Source organism: Sinocyclocheilus anshuiensis, unplaced genomic scaffold (assembly GCF_001515605.1).
Source record: "Sinocyclocheilus anshuiensis isolate Anshui unplaced genomic scaffold, SAMN03320099.WGS_v1.1 scaffold888, whole genome shotgun sequence".
In the NCBI taxonomy this organism is placed as follows: domain Eukaryota; kingdom Metazoa; phylum Chordata; class Actinopteri; order Cypriniformes; family Cyprinidae; genus Sinocyclocheilus; species Sinocyclocheilus anshuiensis.
The window spans coordinates 645,305-662,271 of NW_015549648.1; positions in this window are offsets into that span (position 1 = coordinate 645,305).

The following is a 16,967-nucleotide window of genomic DNA, read 5'->3' on the forward strand; positions in this document are numbered from 1 at the left end:
TCATTGCGTATAGTAATTGCTCTGCAGTAAAGCCATTCAAACCACTTCAATTTTTGCTGATGATATTCGTTTGTTTTATGCCTGTGGTAATTATGAGTGAAATGTCATGTCATCATTGTGTATCAAACAGTGCCACCTTGAGGAAAAAATATGCATTGCACATATTGAGTCATCAGATATGTAAATATAGTTGCGCAGGAAAAAATACTTATACATTTACATACCTCGGGTCTCTAGCGACCCTATACACTTTTTACAAAAAATTAATCAGAAAACTGGCATTCTTTTATATTTTACTGTTTTTTGTTGTTGTTATATTGTTTATAATTAATAGATTGAGGAATACTAAGAAAGTTGATGTCTAACTTAAAAAAATGAAGGAGGGAGAGGGTAGAGAATGATGTCCCGGGTCGCTTAAGACCAGAGGTATGCATTTAAGGGTTAAGTGGGATATAAAAACATAAAATGTCTTGTCAAAAGTTGTAGCTACTCTGTTACAAGACTAAGATTGAAACAATATTTTTTCTGCTCATTTCATTTAAACTTTTACTCTAAAAGTCTCCTCAAGAAGACCCAAAACTTTTTTTTTCTGACATTGACATATCATGGTTGTCATTGTCTGATATCATTTCAGTTTATCATTTGAACAAATCCTTAACTTTCCTTGTATAGTCCAGGCTTATGCAATGGTAGGCCTTATCTTGCAATAGCTGTCAGGGTTTAAGTGTTTAATAAACAGTGTCTTCTTTTAACACCCTTAATAGTTATGTTTCTGAAGGGATTTATTTTGCTGCAATAATGTGTTTGGCGTTTTCACCTCTAAGTGACATTATTTATCAAATACATAATATGACATGGCGTAATTGCTTGGTGCAACACCTTTGATGTGCACTGGGACATGCAAGTAGATGCTGTACATTTGGATAAATGTAAAGAATGTGGATGAGCAAGATCCACCAGTTCGTGAGTATTAAAATCACAGTTTTTCTTTTCACTTTTCACATCTTAAGAAGATTGCCATTTGCTATTTTTTTACACATAGATACACCCCATTAAAGATAACTGTCTGCAAAATCAAAGTCTCAGTCTTTTTTCTTCATTGAATGTTAACTGCAACATATTACTTATTTCAGTAAGCGTAAAGATAAAGCTGTATACTTCAACTTCTGTAATTACTGCTTTAATTATATGATCACAATGTAAAATATTATGTCTACCGCATATCTTTTTTTGCCACATTTTGTGTAACAGTATTAAGCCCAGATGTAAAAAAAGAGTTTCCATTTTGGTACATCACATTGCATCCAGTTTGGGAGAACCACATTTGCTAGCCACAACATACTGTAATACAAGATGACCCACTTAAGAGAATAGGGACACTGCTGAGCTGTCATTTTATCTCAGGATGACACCTAGTGGACAAGGTCTAACATCCTGTCTAATGTTTTCTTTTAAGGATGTGAATGGATATGATGTGGTGTACTTTGTGTAAGAGAAAGAAACAAATGCTGGCCTAATGTTATAGCCATTCTAATAATAAGTCGTAATTCAATTAGATCCAGCTGTAAATAGATAATATGGCCACTTTTTATGTATTTCCATCAACTCTGGGATCATTCTGTTAGCTAAGTAGCACTTGTTTTGACTGGTGTGAACTATTTTGGGTGTTTCTTTTATTTGGGTGTTCAACATGGCCGATGTGACATAATGGACCACCATGGTCTAAGCTGTGACCCAGTCAGCAAATTTCCTTTGGCGCGGATCTGGCCCATATCAACAGCTAAAGTGTGGCCCAGATTAGTTTGTGTTCGCCGGCCCAAAACTGGTCCAGATCTTTTTAGCCAGAACTGAACCTAATCAGTGCCATAACCCAACCCAGAGTGAGCCAAATAATACAGCTATCAGCCACATTTGGCCCAAACGTTCTTGCTATCTGGGGACGTTTTGTGGAAATGTTTCCACTTATTCAAGCAAACAGTCTTCTCCCTACTCCCAAATTGCAGCCGCACCCATAAATGACTGAATTTGATTTCCTGACCTGTCTGATCATACTGTAAGAAAGGCTGATGGAAGTGTCTGTGTGGGCAGACAGCTTTGTGGGGGAGAGGGCCTCGACTCTGTTTGTGGGGTGTTTGACTGAAAACACAAAGATATTCAAGTCTGCCCATGACTTCATTCAGGGTCCTCTGAGCAGACAGACAAGGGGAGTAGAGTGGAAATTAATACAAGAATGTCTTAGGGCAAGGACTGATCTGTACATAAACGTATCCTTATGTGCTGTTCCATGATGAGTCAGAGAACTTATAGACACAACAACTTAAATATACCATTTCACATTATGTAAGGGCTAATCTCGAACAGCTGGCCATTCCGTATCTTTCTGAAGGGTTGTGTGTGATAATGACTGTAAATCAGGGTCAGGCAAAATTCAGAATTGAAGAATTTGAGTCCCTTTCAAAACATGAGTTGGAATTTGGCAAAATCCCAACGGAAGTTGAATTTGAATTAAAGGAAGAGGAATTTATTGAATTATAATTTAGAGAAATTCAACAGGGAATGGGAAATGAAGTGTTCTTCCCCTATAATTTTATAGAAATATAAAGAAGAATACACAATTTTAAGTACAAATTCCTGTAGCTCACATTTCAAACAAACATCTGCTTGTCTAGTCTTGTGTAGCCAGAGCTTCAGACTGACGGCAGAAGGTCTGAGAACCTTGGCCGCTTTGAATGGCCAAGGACCACTCAAGAGGCCATATGACTGACAGATAAAGCAACCAATCACGTTTTTCAAGAGTCTATACCTGAACTTTACATGTTTCACATACTTTCAAAAATGCAGCATTTAGTTGATCCTGATAAGCGCTCATTGTCACAGCTGTAAACACAATGGCTTTCTTCTTCGTGAGGGGGTTTGGCACCATGGCATCTTTGTTTCCAAGCAGAAAGTTGAAGAACTCGACAAACACGTCTCCAGGAAATCCTGTATAATTCAACCAATCCGACGACTTCGAAACTCCTAAAGTGTTTCCAATTTTGTGTGCCATGAGGCTGAGACAACTGTTTGTCTGTAAGGTCTATAAACCCTTCAAAACTTTATCAATTTTCAGGTAAAATTTTGTAATGCAATAATTTATAGTTTGTCTTGACAAACCTTCCCTTCATTGAAACAAATCCAGTTATACTTCTTTAATTTCAGTTATTTCGTTTGGTTATTTTACATTTATTATATAAGTAGATGGACATGAAATATTAACTTAACTTATTCAATTTGGTGGTCATAAAATATTTGACTAGAATACTGAGGTTGACAATTTTTTTAGAAGTACACTGAAGTACCATGCACACCACGTGTAAAATTTACTAGCAATTTCTGAGTGAAAATTGTTTGAAAGTAAATGTAGGACCTTTTTTTTTTTTTTTCAAACAATTACAAAAAAACAACAAATCACACTGAATTAAATGTTTTGTAATATTAGTAGTTATAGTATTTTCTTGTAAAGTGTACTCCAATTTATTCACAACTAATATTTTTTACTGTATAATAAAGTGGCACTTTGTATTTGTTCAAATCTTAGTAGGAAATCTTTATTCCACTTCACAAATATAAAAATTAATGTTTTTAAATTAAGTTCTAACAGAGATGAAGGTCTAAATCCCCCCCAGGTGAGATTAAGGATTAACCCTTAACCCTCATCACAGCTGACCCCTTCAGCATGGCACTTAACCTTAGGTTGCTGCAGGAAGAGGTGTCCCTTACATTTTTGTAGCATTAGTCGGTTTGCTTTTTTTTTTTTTCAGGCAAAATAACCATAAGGAAGCAGCTTCTTCGAGGAGTTCAGTTGCCCTTGTGAAGTGAGTAAATGCTATTGCTACATAATAGCTCATTACTCACATACTCATAAACAGAGCAGAAATGTTAAGTTTGTCTTGTACCATGTTCTGCTTTGAAGGACAGACCATATATGGACGCATTCCGGGGATGACATCAACAAGAAGTGCAGGCATGAATGAACTTGCCTGCAGGTTGAATGAAGTCTGTGTACCTGCAGGATGATGGATCAGGTACGCAGGTTAGATTAGGAAACGTATTTCTGCTGCCCTTCCGGTCGAGTCATGTCACATATAGCAACAACTGAAGTTACTGAACCAAACAATGCTTCCGTTTGCAGGCCAAACCCCGACAGAGGGCGGAGAACAGACTGTTTGCTGAGGTACCAGCAGGTGGTGCAGTCACACCTACAAACATACACAACTGAGAGAAAAAGCTTCACCTGCCTATATTTCAGACATTGACTTATTAACCACAGTCACACACACAGTGGCCCCAAACGTTTTTGGACATGTCTGAATTTCATTGTATTTGCATTCCATTTTACTTTTCTGAGCCACTGTTTTAAAATAGTGTGTGATATAACTTTTTTTGTCATATAATGCAAATACGATTATATCTATGTATCTTCAAATACATGAGGTATCTGTAAAATAAAGTAAGAATAAAATATAAAATAAAGTAAAATAGGAAAATAAAATAATAAATAAATAAATTTACCTTTTTTTGTGGTTATTTAATACATTTGCATCTGTTAAATAGAATAAAATAAAAAATAATTAAATCAAATGGAAAAATAAAACTGACTGATTTACTCTAAACAGATTTACTTTCCCTTTCCTGGAGAACATACGGAACATATTTTGAATGTTACTTGTTGACGTAAGCACTTAAGCACTTCTTTCGGTATGTCTTTTCCACAGTACACTGGACTCTCACTGAGGCCTGAAACTTGAAGGATGGAAGGAATTCGCAGTGAGACGTCGCCCCTAGAGAGCCTATGTGCCTAGTGTGTTGCGAGAATAAAACCACTAAACTATCAACAATTACAGGACAAAGGTGAGGGGAAATTAAGCTACTGTATGTGTGTGTTATGGCAACACGATAAGGAGAGGCAAATATTTTCCTTAATTCCCTTGTAAAACTCACATAAATGAAAAGGAAATGGCTTCTGAAGCAGGAGGTTTTAATCATTCAGTGTTTGTAACAGTCACATGTGAAAAGTGAAACCCTGTTTCCAGTGACACGGTTCAGATGAGGGGATTCCCCTTCCCAGCATGGCTGGATTTTTACATTATTGGATTTTGTTATATATTAAATGAAAACACAAGGTCAGACTGACATTATAGTTCCAGAAAGATTGCAGAACAGGAGACTGGACACAAAAAATAGCCGAGTGTGTCACATTGATGGTGACTTATGGGTAAAAATATGTCTCCCTTTTACTTCTGGATCAGTGTATCCAAAATACTGACTTCATCTATGATATCACCCTTTCTCAAGAACCCTGATGTGTCACATCCCCAGTTGTATGATTTACAAATACAAATGAGGGTGTCTGGATTTTTAATAAGTAATTTGTTTTAGTATCTGATCACAACCATATGTAAGTGAGCATATACAGCGCTTCAGAATTGCTGTATTTGCGATTTCATTGCCTTATGGTGACATGTTTCACCGCTAGTTATTCTTAGAGACGCCCACGATTGGTTTCTACTACAAAACCCTTATCAGTAGGGAGCCGATAATCTCGGAAAGCATGACAGACACATTTCTTTTTGGTATCTCTTCCTACCTCCTGCAATAATAAACTGCTTATTGTTGATGCCCACTCCCTCACTTTGATGTCAGTATGGCATTTGATCAACACGGCCCCAAGGAATGCTGGGGAAGGCTTTGAGATTCTGTGGTGACACCATGAAGCAACACAAAGGCATGTGAGAAATTTAAAGTCAAATGCTTGAGCTGAAAGAGCAGGTGGTGGCATGCTGCATGTGACTGATTTCTCTCAAAGTCTAATTTTGAGGATGTATTCGGGTGAGACAGATTGATAAGGACCGTGATCGATAAATACTCTTTTGACTTTTAATAGTAAACAGAAATAGTGGTGATAGCCAATACAGCGTATAGGCGATGCTCTTGGAGTGATGACACAACACTAAGAATTCCTGTGACATGACAGCATTTACAGTGAGATCAACTCACTTCGAACACATCACTAGTTATTGTTAGGGAAATGTGCTTTTTGTTTTCTTTTTCTGTTTCTATTCTGTGTCTTTCACTTCTTCCTTCTTTCCCTCTCTCCTTATCATGTCCACACAAATGTTGACAAATCGCTTCATTATCACCTTAAAACACTTTCTAATTTCCGCAGATATTGCCCTGCTTACTCAGTTAGTCAGTATGACGCCATTAGTGGTGAAAGTCCAAGTGCTGTGCTAAACAATCGCAAAATTAATTACATTTATTACCAGACCAGAGATGTATCAAACCAGTCACGCCACATTAATCACGCCACACAAACTGATGCATCCTGATTTGCATCTGTTGTGAAATTAAAAGATTTTTTATTTACATTTTTGAGATTCAAGTTTTTCTTTTATAGCTCAGGAGTACTACACTGTAAAATGTAATGTTTACAGACAATGACAGTAAAAATGCTACAGTAAAAAAAACATGCCATATACAGTGTCCTCCACTAATATTGGCACCCTTGGTAAATATGAGCAAAGGTGGCTGTGAAAATAAATCTGCATTGTTTATCCTTTTGATCTTTCAGTCAAAAAATTCACAAAATTCTAACCCATCATTGGGGTGAATTTCTCATTGTGAAATAAATGCTTTCTCTAGTTCATGTTGGCCACAATTATTGGCACCCAATTATTGCAACGTCCTTTTCCCAAGGTAACAGCTCTGAGTTTTCTCTTATAATGCCTGAAGAGTTTGGAGAACACCTGATAAGAGATCAAAGACCATTTTCTTCATACAGAATCTCTCCAGATCATTCAGATTCACAGCTCTATGTTGGTGCTTCTTCTCTTCAGTTCGCCCCACTCATTTTTAATAGGGTTCAGGTCAGAGGACTGGGACGGCCATGGTAAAAGATTCATTTTGTACTCAGTGACCAATTTTTGTGTTGATTTTGATGTTTGTTTTGGATTGTTGTCCTGATGGAAGATCAAACCACGGCCCATTATAAGATTTCTAACAGAGGCAGTCAGGTTTAGATTTTGTATCTGTTGGTATTTGATTGACAGCTGAACAAGATGTCTAGGACCTCCGGCAGAAAAACAGGTTTGTTTTTGGATGAGCGAGGAGAATTTTTCGTGAAACTCTCCTGACCAACATGTGCTGATATAGGGGCTGTTTGATTTTTTTTTAAAGGGGTCATATGATGCGATTTCAAGTTTTCCTTTCTCTTTGGAGTGTTACAAGCTGATTGTGCATAGATAAGATCCCTGAAGTTGCAAAGACTAAAGTCTCAAAACCAAAGAGATATTCTTTATCAAAGTTAAGACTCTGCCACGCCCCCCTAAAACGGCTCGTTCTAACACGCCCCCACATATCTACCTCACTATGTGGAAATATTTGCATAATGTGCCCAAATGTGCACGCAAAGAAAGAAGGCGTGGTTTCAGTAACCGCAGTTAGTGTTGAAGCAGCCATGTCAGGGAGACGCTGTGTGTTTCTAGGCGAAAGCAAAAGCACTCAAGGGTGCCAATATTAGTGGAGGGCACTGTATGGTGAAAACATGTTAAGTGGTTAACTTTAAGTTGCTTTGCCAAATATGGTGAAAAACTGTAAATGTTTCAAGATTGCATTATATGTAATGTTATTGTAAAATACTGTCACACATGTAATTTATTGTAAAAAATAGCACAAGGACATTCCCAGAAGTTCCTGTGTGACACATCGCATATTGTTATATTTAAATAGTTTTGTTTCTGATTATTTTTCTTATGCGTAATTCTGTTATTTATTGTAGCATCATGTGTGTTACCCAGATGTTGTATTGTGTTTATGACCCTGTGCTCCTTCTGTACAAGAATATTTGCTATGTTTTATGGACAGGCAACTTATGATAAGCTCATCATGTGGCTTTCTACTGTGTCACCATTATGGTGGTTATCAGTACAGTTTAAGATACACAGGAGATTTTAATAATATTTTTATAGTGAAAGTTTTAGTAACCTTTCTGATTCTATGAGAGCGGGGAAGTCCACACCACAGCCATGACAGTGACACAGAGGAACGATATCATTGGAATTGATAAAAACATTGACAGCCAATCAGAATCCACCGTGCCTTAAACAGCAGTGCACGCTTACAATAAACAGAACCATTGGTGTGGATGCTAATATAGTTATCTTTATAGTTATAGTTCCTGTCATCGTTTGCTCACCCTCATGCCATTGTAAATCTGTATGATTTTTCTAGAGATATTTTGAATAACATTGCAGTCAAAAAACAAAAACAAAACAAAACATATATTTAAAGTCTTAAAGAATTGGAATGACATGAGGGTAAGTGAAATTGTGATTTTAAAGTCTCCTCATTGTTGTCATGAGGTGTCATTTGTAGTTTTTCTTTCCTATGGGTTTATTGTTTACCCAAAACACCTTTCCATGACTCCTGCATCAGTTTCCTGTGGTCACTGTTGTGTACAACCTGCCCGCCCCCTGACGAAACCCCTTCCTTCTTCCTTCTGAGAATTCTCATGAGTGGGTAAACCAACAGCATGAGTCAGTGCTTCAATCAGCACAATGCGGCTAAAACAGTCTGCGAGCAACAACCTTCCAACATCATATTTAGTTCTCACTCACTGTCCTTTTACGCAAAGCATGCGACCACATCGTTTTTGTTTCCAGCAGGATTTGAGTCCAGGCTTTTGCAGTTGGCCGCTCACACAGAGTCTGCGAGTGTTTATGCGGCTTGTATATCGAGTGCATGACGGCTGGCTAATGCTATTCCAGCCATGATAATAAGGAGGGAGCGGGCTATATTTATCAAGTGGGGGAGTGTCCATCACTACAGCAGAGCTTAGCGCAGGTTGTGGCCACAGAGGGGTTCATATGGGCCTCATAGCAAGTCTTAGAGTTTGTGTTTTTTCCCACCAGACATTATTCCAGTAATTACAGTCTGAGGTTTACACATCTAATTATTTTAAGTCTTTGATTGTTCGTGGGTGTGTACAGTAAATTCTCATATGTGGGTTTATATATGTGTGTGAGTGGTGGCAGATTTATGCTATGCAGGTTGTGTGTGTTATTTAGGCCTTTGCTAATGGCCTAGTGCTAATAGGCTGGTGGTATTTTGAAAACAAGTAAAACTTTTTCTACACTCTGTCTCCCAAGATTGTCACTCCGCTGTCAGGCAGTAAATTCTGTGTGGTTTCTATCTGCACCATATATATATATATATATATATATATAACAAGACCCAATGCAAAGGAACTCTCTTTGTCCTTATCATGGCTGCTCCTAGTCACCCTGGTGTGCTACATTTTTTTTGAATATGAATGGGAATATACCTGAGATATTTGTGGGATAATATTTTACTCATAAAAATTTCTAGGGGGTGCCAATAATTGTGGCCAACATGCATTGGAGAAAACATTTATTTCATAATGTGAATTTCCCCCCAACTTTCAGCTGTTTTACTTCAAATGAAAGGTTAGAATTTTGAATGAAATATCAAAAATTTCATCATGAGATTTTCTCCCCATTTTCAATTGTTTTACTTCAATGAAAGGTGAGAATTTTTGTTAATTTTTTGAATGAAAGAAAATCAGACCAATGATGCAGATTTATCTTCACAGCCGCTTTTGCTCATATTTACCAAGGGTGCCAATATTAGTGGAGGGCACTGTATGGTGAAAACATGTTAAGTGGTTAACTTTAAGTTGCTTTTATATATATATATATATATATAGAAATCATATGTTCTTGTGCAAAACTGCTACAAGGACGTTGCTATGTGGTTTTTAAGGTATTCTGACTGTTTTTTGTATGTTGCAATGCAGTTCCGTGTGGTTTTGCATGGTTGCTTACCGGCTCAAAAGAGCCTCACGCACTCATGCAAAAACTGATTTAATCCAGGTTTGTTTTTATGGCATTCTGGTTTGGCTTTGGGTCCTCATTTTTTTTTTTTTTTGTCCTTGCGTCATCCAAAAATTTGACTACTATAAATTACTTCGTTTTTTCTGCAATTGTAAGTATTTTATATATATATAAAAAAAAAAGGGCATGAACCCTTAGCCCTTAAAGGGATAGTTCACCTTCAGTTGCTGGTCCCCATTGACTTCATAGTATGGGGAAAAAAACACTATGCAAGTCAATGGGGACCAACTGAAAGTCATTGTGTAAAACAATAAAACATTCTTGAAGAGAGAGTCTGTGAACTTCAGGAGTCTTTGAATGCTCAATAAATCCCTCTCACAACCTCGACAGGGGTCCCATTAATAATACAAATGTCACTCCTTCTACAACCACAAGCCCACTAGCAGTGACCACAAATACTCTCTGCCTTTACAAATGCTGAGAGCTGGGGGGTTTGCACCCATCTGACAGGTGTTGAAACTAGATGTCATCACCCGTCAAAGCCCATAGACACCCTGACTGCCAGCACAATCAGGTCATAGTGGCACCTCAGCAGACAGAATGCCCGAATTTACCTTTGAGACTTGGACAGACTCACCCATTGTCTGGTCAAACCATGAACAGAAAAAAAGCAATTCATTGCAAATTTGCAATAAACTAGTATAATAAATGCATTTGGATACAATTATACCCAAAGTTATATTCGTATAGCATTTACTTGTGATCTTTCATTACTCATGAATTGAACTTTGGTTCTACTAACGGCATGAATTTGAGACGGAACTATCTGATTATCTCACCAATGAATTACACATGAAACCTGTTTGTAAGAATCATTATGCCTGCAATCCCGTTTGGTGCCACTAGAGGCGCAGAAAACACACTTGAGCTTTAAAATGTGCTTTAAAACAACAAGATGATCTCAATAAACCAGCACGCTCGTGTTTGAAAACACCAAGAAGAAACATTCTGTCCAGTGCATTTCGGTGGCAACACGTCTCCAATAAGTATAGCTGTATTTATATCGCATCACATTTTAGGTGGGGGTATGAAGGAATGGTTGCGTGGCTTTCAGATCTGGAATGACATGATGGGTTGTGATTGATGGTGTAAGTCACACATGAATCTCCTTCCTCGGGCCAAAGTAAACTCTTGGGAGTCATTACAATGATGAGAGTATGAAACCCTCTGTCACTGTGCCAGGCAGTTGCTGCTAAATCCAGTTTTGGAAGGAACGAGGCTTTCGTTTTGCTGAGTTACAGACTGTAACACAGGCAAGCGTCACTAATATAATTGCTCAAGTGTATTATTTGATATTTGGTTTGTTTTATATTCCTAACCATGGCAAACACCACTAATAAATTAAAATAACAGTGCTGGAAAACAGCGAAAGAATGTTCTCCACTGCATTACACAAAATGAAATATGTTGTCACAGTAAAACCACGTCTAAACCTCCCTTCTAGAAAAGTCTGTTAAGTCTGATGAGCCACAATCTAACCAAAGTATGTAACTGTACTTGCTGTATTTTCCCATTCTTTTATATGTGGGACAGTGTGTTCTACGGTTAGTACTTCTATTTGCTTCTGGATAAACATCCCTGCCTGCCACAGTACTGTCAAATCACGATATGATCACAGAGCACTAATCTAAAACGTGGTGGAGTCACATCCAAGGTGCCGTATTTTCCACAACAGCATTGCAGTAGCTTAATCATTTCAGGAACTGTTTATTGAGAAAATCCAACATGCAACCTGAAAATAATAGCTGTATAAGAAACCAGACTCATTTTGGGCTTTGTGGAAATTTTGGACAGCATTCCAGAGTTGTGAGAGCGTCGCAAAGCTCAGGGAGCACCCAGCATGCCTAGGCAGATCCTTACCTCCACCCAAGCCATAATGATGAACACTGAGCTCCTTCATACCAGTTCCCTTAACAACTGATGCTAACAGGTGGGATTGTAAAAACAAAAATATGATCTTTCAGATTTTCATATCTAAATGAGCATAAATTTGGGTGGTCAGCATAGGGGTTGAAGTCTAAGTTTGTGTCCCATGGGTTGTAGGTTCAAACCCCAGAAGTTAGTGAGCTACCATCATTGTGTCCCTAAGCAATGTAGTACTTAAATGGATAGTCGGACCAAAAAATATCTTAAGGGTGTGTTCACACTTGTAGTTCAGTTCACTTTGTTCTTTTTGAAGAAAATGATACATTTAGTCCTGGTTTGTGTAGCATTAACACCGTCATTCTCAAAACTCAGTCTAAAGATGCGGACACAAATTGATTGGACAGCCTCAGCAAATGAACTTACCAAACATCTAAAACAATGCTGGGCTAAATACACTCTTTGTATGTGTGTACATATGGTGGTATTTTTACCAGCTGATAACTCATATAGTAGAGCTTATAAAATATGTAAAGGAGTCAAAACAGAACTAGGAATTCCTTCATTGCACACAAAAACAACGATCTGCTACAAGGAAATGGCATTTTGACGCCTGTCCCAAACTGTATTGGATTTTGGTTTGTTTATTTGTCTTTGGTCTGTGTTGCAGAATCTCTTTTCAGTGGGTTTTGGTCCACTTGTTTGGTGCACACCATGATTTGTGTCGTGAACACACACTGAAGACTGACATGGAAGAGAAGGAATTGTTGAATAAAGTTGTTATTTTTGTTTTCTTTGCGCACAAGAAGTATTCTTGAACGAATTTCAGGCATTCTCAAACATTTTTGAACGATTACAAGTTGTTTTTTTATTAGCTAGTAAACTAGTAAAACTACACATTCTGAACAATTATAGTTTTAAGCAGTTTATTAGTAGTCAGTATGCTACACTCTTAAGAAAAAAAATCACAGGTTTTTACCTACATTTTCAATGATGCATTGCATTTTGTGTTTTCGGGTTACAGGGTTACAACGGATAATGGATAACAGATAATGTCCTGGAAAAATACTAGTACCTTTTCCCTTTTACTAGATATTTTTCTTACAGTGTACTAACTGATCAACAATCGCAGGTACAAGCTACTAACAAGGTGTATCATAAATGAACAATTATTAAATTATTATTATTTTCAAATTGAACAAATGCAAATAGCAATAACTTAATTCACATGATATTGTGTACTGCTAGGCATCTTTGGTTACCTCTTTTTGTGAAATTTAGATGGAAAATGTGTGCCTTTTTATTGTTTGAGTAACTTATCAAAAGTTGCTAAAAGTAGCCAAATAAAATTTAAAAATAGCTTAATTTGTTGCTAGGTGCTTTTAAAAGAAAAAGTTGCTAGGGTAGTCTGAAAAGTTGCTAAATTTAGCAACAAAATTGCTAAGTTGGCAGCACTGCAGAAACCAATTCTTTTTGGCATAAATTGTCAAATGTTGCCTAATGCTTCTAAAGCCACTATATTTAATGCTGTTTTACCGTTTTTGTGTAAAGGGCGTTTGACCTTCTTTGCATGTTCACTTTGTAAACACTGGGTCGGTACTTCTGCATGTAGGACGATTTTGAAGTTGGAGGAGAAAATGAGATGGGAGTTTTTCGACATACCCTAGCTGTCTTGAACCGGAAAAAAACAGAGTTCACGCAGAGCTAGACAAGACGAGCGTTTGAGGTTTAAAAGTATATAAATTGTAACTTTGTTTTAGAAAATAACCGATCATTTCGCTAGATAAGACCCTTCTTCTTCGGCTGGGATCGTTTAGAGCCGTTTGAACTGCATTTAAACTGCATTTTGGAAGTTCAAACTCAGGGGCACCATAGAAGTCCATTATATGGAGAGAAATCCTGAAATGTTTTCCTCAAAAAACATAATTTCTTTACGACTGAAGAAAGAAAGACATGAACATCTTGGATGACAAGAGGGTGAGTACATTATCTGTAAATTTTTGTTCTGGAAGTGAACTACTCCTTTAAGATTTGAGGGAAGATAATCTGCAAAGATTCTCCTTATGTGTGTGCTGCAACCAGATTTCATAATCGGTTAGGATTTTAAAACTCCTGTAGTGTGAGCCCGGCGTAAGACCTGAAATATGGGGCAAAATTCATTTTTTAAATTATATTTCTAAGTATCTTTAACAACTTGCAACTTAACAGCCATAGCCATTTTATATAAAAGAAAAGCCGTAACTTTGTTTAAAATTTCTATTTTGCATCCTATAGAAAGTAGCAGCATACAATGACATGAGGGTGAGTAACAGAATGATGACAGAATTTTTATTTTGGGTGAAGTAGGCTATCCCTTTAAGATTGTGCTTGTCACTTTGGATAAAAATAAATGCTCGCTAAATAAAGAATAATAATGTAATGTCATACGTGATGTAACCTCTGCATTTGACATTAGCACACATTTCATTTTCTTGGTTGAAACTAAGCTGTCAGCAAAGGAAAAAATAGACTGTCAAGGGACATGCTCTATTGTGTGTTTTGGCTCTCAATAACCATTTTTAAGAAACTCTAAAATGCAGCACTTGCTAGAAGGATCTTGCTGCAAGCCCTGATATGGTGTTGTGGGATTTCACAGGCCATATTGTGTGAAGGTCAGGAAACTCTGTGAAGCATTGATACAGTACACTGGCCTGGCTTTCCTCAGTATGGACAGCTGCTCTTGATGACAAGATGGCAGGGTAAGCCACACTGAGGTCTTTACTTTGGGTTGTGGCCTTTTTTTTTTATTTACGCAATATGCACACTGCGTAAGCTTACAGCACGTTATAATAAATTCAGGATTGTCATTTGCCGGCAGCAAATGGAAAGTCTGGAGCGGAGGTTAAAGTCCAGTTGTTTTGGGAAACTAAGAGCAACAGAAACAACATGCCTAAACAAAACCGTATGTTTTGCTATCAGTCATTAGGGTGTCATCACGATAAACCAGAAGGAAACCTCTTTTATGACAGAAACCTGATGACAAGTTTGCCAGACAGATGTTACAGCAGTCGGATGATGTGGGTGGATCTTGCAAAATCATGTCCAAGTCACATTTCATGTCAAAATAAAAATAAAAAATTGCATGAAAAATGTAAGACCATGAGGATTGCACTGTAGCATTGTTTGAAGGAAAATTAAGAACATTTCCATCCAAATTCTGGTAACATTAGTGGCAGCTGTGATTAAAATAATAATTATAAGCATTACATTTACAAATATATTTTTGCAATACTCTGCTGAAAATTTGGAGGGAAATGTGCTGATTTAAAAGAAATGTTTTAAAAATAGACATTTTCTTAAAGTAAAATATTTCCTTAATTTCTTTTAATTTTGGAAGTGAAATATGACTAGGGCATTTTCTTGACAGGTTTTCTAAAATGAACTCTTATAGATAAACACACAAACACTCCCAGACTTCCTAATAAAGATTAACTTCCCACACGAAAGCGCCTGAAGCTCAATTTCACCTTTGTACACTGGTTAACATTAACAAACCTCGAGTACGACCTTCATTCTTTAACTGTTGTAAATATTTGACACCTTGTGAAAGAACACAGTTCACCGACAGGTTTTGTGTTAGCTTAGTAAAGAACAATTCACTCTGTCATGACAAGCATCTAGTGAGGCCAGAGTGGGCCTCAGTAAACAAAGGAAACGTGATAAGTGTGCCTTGGTTGTTCAGGGAGTTCCTTGGCTTCTTTTGCTTGAACACCCCTGATGAAAAAGCCCTCCATTGAGGCTACTAGCATTGAGAGTCACAGCATTAGTCATGGCTCAGCTTTGTAATAAAAGCTCTCACCGGAAGGTTTCATATCAGATAAAGATCTGATAAAGAATGTAGCCCATGGCAACAGATTACACACTACTGTCTTAGCTTGTAGGTGGCATTCTTAAGCGTTCTTCAGGTATGACCTGCAGGAAATCCGAATGCGTCATATAAACCATGTTCCATTCCCAACAACAACAGCTATGGTTTCTGTTTGTATGTACAAACAGTTCATTTACTCATTCCGATTTTTTTTTCCAAAACACTGAATCAAAGCAATGTACACACTGTCAGTGTTTGGGACTGACAACCACATTTACAGGTGTGAGTTCACACAGCAGCTTATGATAGCGGCTCATAGCCTACTGCAGTGGACATCAAGCCCATATTCTTTCCATCAGATCTAAATTAACTGTCGGTAGCGTTTATAATTTACATAGGGGGGTTCCACCGGTAAAATCGCCTTCCGGGGAGTAAAATACACGTTTTTTTTGGCTTGTTTCCGCTGGTAAAATTCACATTCCAGGGGCTAAATATCACGTTACTGAGGTTGCAACAACCCGTGGCAAAAGTGTTAAAGTAGCCCAATTTCACAGGAAAACCATGGACCTGCGGCAACACTGCACAAAAATGACGGGAGTGGCTCGGATGGAAGATAGACAGAATTTACGTGACTGACAACCGCATAACCAAACTCACCCTCATAGCCTATATTTCAGGTCTGACAACCGTATTTTCAGCCAAGCGCTACAGTGTGAAAGGAACCATACTACATAGGTACTGGACATTTCGAGACTCACATCAGTAATTAAAGGGATAGTTGACCCAAAAATGTAAATGATGTCCAACCAAACAGTTGCTGGCATTGACTTCAATAGTAGGCTATTTATTTCCCTCATACTATGGATGTCAATGGCTACCATTCTTCAAAATATCTTCTTTTGTGTTTTTCTGAGTGAGTCATTGATTTGTTCATTAAACTGATTCGTGATTCGTTTGCTTTGATTTGAACGAAAACAACTATCTGCGTGACACAGCTGACAGTAATTAACCTCCTGAGACCCTGTGACCTCATATGAGGACATTATATTTTGGTGTATTTCTCTGAGACTATACATGCCACAGTTTTAAGTCTGGATATCCTGTACAGAGCACATTCAGGGCTTTTCAGAGATACTAAATGTTTGGATGTTTCACTATGACCACTCCCTCTCCTTGGTCTTCAAATATGTCTGATATTAATTTAGTGACACTCTTATGGAAATATGATAATATTTTGTAATTATCATTTAAATCTGTCTAATTTTTAAACTGTCTGTCATAAATCAACATCTCAGGAAAATGTTATG